The following is a 7,072-nucleotide window of genomic DNA, read 5'->3' as shown; positions in this document are numbered from 1 at the left end:
TGATGCCTGTGGACGTCCAAACCCCCAGCGTGGCCTCAGGCCCCGTGTCCGAGTGCCCCAGCTGGTCCAGGGGCCTCTTTCCTCCTCAGACCCCTACGCTTCAGTTGGATTCACTTCCCACTTCCTTCTGCACAAAGGTTTGTTGTGCTTGGAAACCTTGGAGTCTTCACTCTGGAATCCAGAGTGATTCCAACCTGCCACTCAGGTATCCCTTCTAGAATCATCTGTATCACAATGGTTTCCTCTGGATTGAAATGGTCTCCACAGGTGCCCTCCCCAGGGAGGCACCAGCTCCCCATGAGCACTGTGGTGTTTTGCCGACCTTCACACCCTAAGCCCTGCTATTCAAGTCCTCACCTCCCTTCAAGGCCCCGTTCAAATCTCAGCTCTCCACACACTCACTCAGGCCACCAAGCCCGCAGTAATCTTTCGTCCTTCTCTACTCCTTTGGCATGGTATGCAACAACGCCGGTTGGTTTTATGTTTTAAATTGTGGTAAAAACACATAGTATGGAATTTACCATCATAGCCATCTCTGAGTTTACAGTTGAGCGGCATTGATCCTTTCCCATTGCTCTACAACCATCACCACTATCCATCTCCAGAAGTTTTTTATCTTCTGCAGCGGAAACTCCGCACTCAGTAAACATGGATTTCCCCACTTCTCCCAGCCCCTGACAACCCCCAGTCTGCTGTCTCTATGAATTTGACTTCTCTAGGTCACTCATATAAGAATCACACAGTGTGTTTTTGTGAATGGCTTATTTCACCCCGCCTAATGTCCTCGAGGCTTATCCATGTTGTGCGTCAGAAGTGCCTTCCTTTTCAGGGCTGAATAGTATTCCACTGTATAAATGTACTCCGTTACCTTTATCCATTCGTCTGGGAACACATTCAACTGTGGCACTTGGCTGGCTTTAACCATTAGGCGATTGTGAATGGGTCACCTGAATTAGGCATCAGACAGAAGAGTTTAGATCACAGCTTTGTTAACTTTCTAACTGGGGTAAGGTGCCTAACCTCCGGGAGTCTCGGATTTCCTGTATGTGAGACGCAGGGGTGTTCTGGGTCTGTCGTGACTTTTCCGTGAGGGATGTAAGGGATGTGAAGCAACTGTGAGAGAACCTGGTGACTAGCGCGTGCTCCGAACAGGCGAGGAAGACACCCCTGTCTGGCAGGTATCACTTACCAGACAGAGCTTTGCAGTGACCTCCTTTTCCTGTTTTTGTTTTTTTTTTTTTTAAGTCATAATAGTTTTATCTCCATCACGGAGACTAGAACCTCAGGGGGGCAGGAATCTGGACATAATAAATAGTCACTAACTTGGCTGATTGTTTGCCTTGGGAATGGTTGCGTGTGTATGTGGGTTCATAAAAGCAAGAACATGAGTGTGTGCGTGTGTGTGTGTGTGTGTGTGTCTGTGCGTGGGCTCCCTGGGGAGCACCAGGGAGGCTGTGAGGTGTGCTTGGGGCGGGCAGGGTTGGCACGGCAATGATGCCCCTGCAGGCAGTGTATGAACCCGTGGGCCTGGGGGCGGGGGCTCGGGTGCACGTTTTGTGCCCACGTGTGGAGCTGCCCGCTGCTCCTCCCATGCCACCCTCTGGGTGGGGAGGCGGTGTGTGTGCAGTGAGCCCGGAGGTGGGGCCAGAGCCGGAGGGCCGCTGAAGAGTGTATGCAAGGACTCTGTTCTGTCCAGATGCAACGACTTTGTTCTGGCAGATTCTTTGTTCTGTCCAATGATCCTCCAACCACCTACCCCCCCTCCCCATCCACGCCAGAAAGAGTTGTTTTCGGCGCCAGCCCGCCCTGCCCATCCCCGCAGCCCGACAGAAGGACTGTCCCCACTTGGCTTTTGCACACCCTGGCCTGGTGACAAGCCGCTCGCCTCCCCGGCCACTGCGCCTTGGCAGGTGTGAAATATTAATTGCCTCGCTGGGGACTGGGCTCGCTCTGTCTGCCGCGTCTGACCAGAATATCATTCTCTCCTGCAAACATAATTACGGGGAGGGGGAGGGGCTGCGGGGGGGGAGGGGGACGCGGGGGGAGGGGGCGGAGAGGGGATGCGGGGCCTTTTTTTCCCCTTAATCGCCTCTCGCCTGTCTGTTAATTAGGAGCCGTGCTTCGCGACACGCTGAGATATTTTGGTTAATTATGAAAGAGAAAAGGACAAATTTGTCACGTCTTTTGTTTTCGTTCCCCCACGTCTGGTGGTGACAGCGGCGTGAAGGCTGACGGACTGCTCAGCAGTCGGGCGCCAGATGCTCCGCCGCCTCCGGAAGCGGGGAGGGGGCCCGGGGCCGCGAGGGGGGCGGGCAGGGGCCCACCCGCAGACCCGGGCTCGGGGCCTGGCTCGGGGCATCCTCGGGCGGCAAGCGGACAGGTGCACATTCTGGGATGTGCACGCGGCGGAGCGGACGCCAGGAGACGGGTCCTCCCCGGGGAGGGGAGGAGGGGACACTCACCCCAGAGCCCTGGGGTCTGGGCTGTTGGCCTTGCGGGAATACCCACCTGGACCAAGGCTGAACTGGCCCTCGGCACCCAGAGCAGACAGACTTGCTGCGCCTCCTAGGGTCTGAGGAAGGCGCGGGGCGCAGGTTGGAGGCTGGGGGTGCACAAGTGTGTGTTAGCCGCTCAGCCCTCTCTGACTCTTTGCCAAGCTCTGTACTGGACTGCAGCCCGCAAGGGTCCTCTGTCCCTGCGGCTTTTCAGGCAAGAATACTGGAGTGGGTTGCCATTTCCTCCTCCAGGGAATCGTTCCCACCTGGGCGGGATCTTTATCTTCCGAGCCCCAGGAAAGCCCCAGGCGTGTGCAAGCTATGTGTGAAAGTTGCTCAGTCGTGTCCGACTCTTTGCAACCCCGTGGAATATACAGCCTGTGGAATTCTCCAGGTCAGAATACTGGAGTGGGTAGCCTTTCCCTTCTCCAGGGGATCTTCCCAACCCAGGGATCGAACCCAGGTCTCCCGCATTGCAGGCAGATTCTTTACCTTCAGAACCACAAAGGAAGCCCAGGAGTGGGCAAAGGACGGTGTAATACTCTGAGCCTGTCATGGAACAGACCACCCAGGGATGTGGAGGGGAGCGCTGGCTCCGTCTGCCAAACGTTCACCTGGAGAAGTCCTATTTCAGGTCTCAGCTTGTACCTGATTCCCACAGACCAGGGCAGGAATGCCGCCTACGGAGTCTAGGCTCACTGAGTTTTTCCTGTGAGATGGTTGATTCTGTGTCAACTCAGCAAGCTTATGGAGGCCAGTTGTTTGCTCAAACGCCAGTCTACACATTGCTGCAAAGATGTATTTTAGATGTTCTCAACATGAACAATCAGTAGACTTTGAGTGAAGTGGATTGCCCACTTCAATCCATAGTGTGAGTGTGTGTGTGTGGGGGCTCATCCAGGCCATCCTGAAGGCCTGTTTTCTGAATAAGAACAAATTGACCTGAAGCCTCAAACACAGAAATCCCCCTCCCAGTTTCTTGCTTCTATGTGCCCTACAAACTTCAGACTCAAGACTGAATCAACTTTTACCTGAATTTCAGGCCTGCCAGCTTGCTTTACAGATTTCAAACTTGCCAGTCCCCACAATTCCTTAAAATAAATCTCTTTTCATATATATATATATAAAAATATATATACACACATACATACATGCGGTTAGTCGCTAAGTCCTGTCTGACTCCCTGTGACCCTTTGGGCTGTAGCCTGCCAGGCTCCTCTGTCCATGGGGTTTTCCAGGCAAGAACACTGGAGTGGGCTGCGGTTTCCGTCTCCAGGGGATCTTCCCAACCCAGGGATCGAACCCACGTCTCCAGTGTCTCCTGCACTGCAGGCAGCTGCTTTACCCCTGAGTCATCGGGGAGGCCTATGTGTATATAACCTCCTATTGGCTCCGCTTCTCTGGTGAATTTCAGCTAATACAAACCCCCATCACAGCCTGGCCTTGGACTTGCCCGCTCGCCCGTCTGTGTCCCGTGAGGGCAGATACTAAACTGGGCCCCGTAGCATCCCCTGGGTCTGGCGGACGGCTTGCCTGTAATAGGCCTTAATTTGTATTTGTTGCATACTGAATGAGTTCATTTGGGAAACAAGAAAGACCTATATCCCCCAAACCAATCAAACAACCATTCACGGCAGCCCAGGCAGTTCCTGACTTATAAATGGGTTGAGTTCCAAAAATTCATTTGAGTTAGTTGTCTGAAGCTTTTTCCCACAACGACAAGGATATCAGTGCTGGCAAGTCTCCCGGGCGGGCTGCCAAAAACCTATTTAACCCAGAGTATAGATTAAGTACTGTGCATTTGCCATGAAAAATAGTAGAAAACAATACTCTTGTAAAGCTAGTAATTAAAAGAGACATACGATAGTATGGAGTAAAATAGGTAAACATTTTTTATTTTGAATATTGGAGTCTGAGGAAAAATGATTAGAAAAGGATGAGAAAGTAGAGAGAGACATGGAAAAACCTAAATGGAATTTCAGAGTATTTCCAAGGGTTTTAGAAGTCAATGAGACTGAGTTTTTCTTTTATCTAATTTCTGTGCAGAACTCAGGGATGCCCCTCCCTTTCCCCGATTGCATATAATGAGGCCAGCTCTTACTGGTCTCAATGAAGGTCATTGGTTTGTTCACAAATGTAACAAAAAGAGGGAGTTAAGGAATCCTGGGGGAGCTTTGGCAAGAGCTAGGGCTTCCCTTGTGGTTCAGCTGGTAAAGAATCTGCCTGCAATGCGGAAGACCTGGGTTCGAGAGAAAGAAAGGGAAAAGCCCAGCAAAGAGCCGGAAGAGGGTGTGTGCTTACATGGGAAACCGGGTCACTTGTGCCGAAGTTCACTGAGTCTTGAGAGGGGATGAAAGAGAAAGAAGGCAGGGTGGAGCAGGGCTCCATCAGGGCCCGGGATCTGAAGAGCTATAGGGATGGGAGAAGGAAATGGCAACCCACTCCAGTGTTCTTGCCTGGAGAATCCCAGGGATGGGGGAGCCTGGTGGGCTGCCGTCTATGGGGTCGCACAGAGTCAGACACGACTGACGCACTTAGCAGCAGCAGCAGCAGCAGGGGATGGGGAGATGCGCAGTTCCTCACCCCCGTCACCAGGAGGCACTGTTGTCCTGTCTCCAGAGGCTGGGGGTGGTCTCAGCGCAAGAGAGTTGGTGGGGAAAGCAGGAGGGTGGGAGTGTGGTGGATATTTCCAAGCTGAGTGTTACTCCTGCAAAGCCATCTCTGCTTACAAGGATGGAGATGAGTGATGTGGACAACAAGTGCCCGAAGAGCCAAACTTTTGAACTGTGGTGTTGGAGAAGACTCTTGAGAGTCCCTTGGACTGCAAGGAGATGCAACCAGTCCATCCTAAAGGAGACCAGTCCTGGGTGTTCATTGGAAGGACTGATGCTGAAGGTGAAACTCCAATACTTTGGCCACCTGATGCAAAGAGTTGACTCATTGGAAGAGACCCTGCTGCTGGGAGGGATTGGGGGCAGGAGGAGAAGGGGACGACAGAGGATGAGACGGCTGGATGGCATCACCAATCCGATGGACTTGAGTTTGAGTAAGCTCGGGAGTTGGTGATGGACAGGGAGGCCTGGTGTGCTGCAGTCCATGCGATCGCAAAGAGTCGGACATGACTGAGCGACTGAACCGAACTGAAGTGACAGCACCAGCACACGGGGCTTTTAGGAAGAATACCACGGAGGCGGAGTGCCCGTCACCCAGTCACATCACAGGGCTCGTGGTCTCTACATGACTAACCATGGATGTGAGCCCTTCTAGGCGCTCTCTGAAAGTGTAGACTCAGCCTCATTTTCCAGAGTAATCTAGTAGCCCTGCCTACGTGTATCTTACTAGAAAAAGCTTCAGTGTCAGTCGTGCAGTTGTGCCTGACTCTTTGCGACCCCGTGGACTGTAGCTCACCAGGCCCCTCTGTCCATGGGATTCTCCAGGCAGGAATACTGGAGTGAGTTGCCATTCCCTTGGGGATCTTCCCCACCCAGGGTTCAAACACAGGTCTCCCGCACTGCAGGCAGATTCTTCACTGTCTGAGCCACCCAGGAAGTTCATCTCCTGGGTGATTCCTCATCAATGTTCCCTACTAAGAAGTCACTATTTTCCCTTCCCAGACTCTGTTTGTTAGAAGGGACTCACCAAGTCCAGACCACAATCAAGGGCATGGATTTAAGCAACACTTTCTGGGGGAAAGTGGCAAAAAAAATTGTGGAGATGTGTTAAAACCACCAGGTAATCCTTGAGGGGTGATGCTTTGAAGCTAAGCAGATATCCTGTTTCCGTGAGTTCATTACTGGGTTAGTTGATTTTACCAAAACTACAGTGCAGAGGACACAGGAGGGAGATAGAGACACAGGATGAAAGATCTGAGGGTCCCTCGGACTGGGCTTTGGTGTCTGAGAGTCAGAGGGATTCCTTTTCTTGCCCAGCAGCATGTTGCCAGAACCGCAACTAGGGGAGTGTTCAGGACCTGGCCGGCGCCTCTGCAGACGCGTCACGGTGGTGACAAAAGTGTGCGGGTGCAGGTGTGGGGGTGAAAGGTGCACTTTGCGTGGGTCCCTAGAGATGAACTCTTGGCCCTCTTTTGCAGGAAGGGGGCCAAGGACTCAGCTGTAAGAATTCAGTCTGTCTTACCCCCTGACCCTCCCTGCTGGGGGCTCTGAGACTGGCAGAAGGGGAGGAGGTGCCCTCTAGCTTCTCTGAGGCTCTTACATCTGAGCTGTGATTGGAGCCTACTCCTGAGCCCACTCAGCAACTGTCAGCAGCCTCCTCCGTGGGGTTGCCGCCTGGCACTGTGCTGACCCACTAGCTGGTGGTCTGCTCTTAAGACCCTCCTCAACTCCTCCTCCTCCCCAGACCTGGGGAGTCGGTCTACAGCGGGGACTCACTTGAGCTCTGCTGGTGTGTAAGTAGCCATGATGCACCATCACAGGAACCGACGTCCCAGCATCGGGGCCCTCGAGGTCTGGCCCCTTCTCTTTCTCCCTCCACAGTCCTTTAAATGCTGGTGCCAAACTGGGAGCCATCTGTTTCTGCGGAGCTGGGGTTTGGATTGGCTGGAGGCATGCTTGAGACCC

The sequence above is a fragment of the Muntiacus reevesi genome, chromosome 5 (assembly GCF_963930625.1).
Source record: "Muntiacus reevesi chromosome 5, mMunRee1.1, whole genome shotgun sequence".
Classification (NCBI taxonomy): Eukaryota; Metazoa; Chordata; class Mammalia; order Artiodactyla; family Cervidae; genus Muntiacus; species Muntiacus reevesi.
This window is presented reverse-complemented; position numbering follows the sequence as displayed.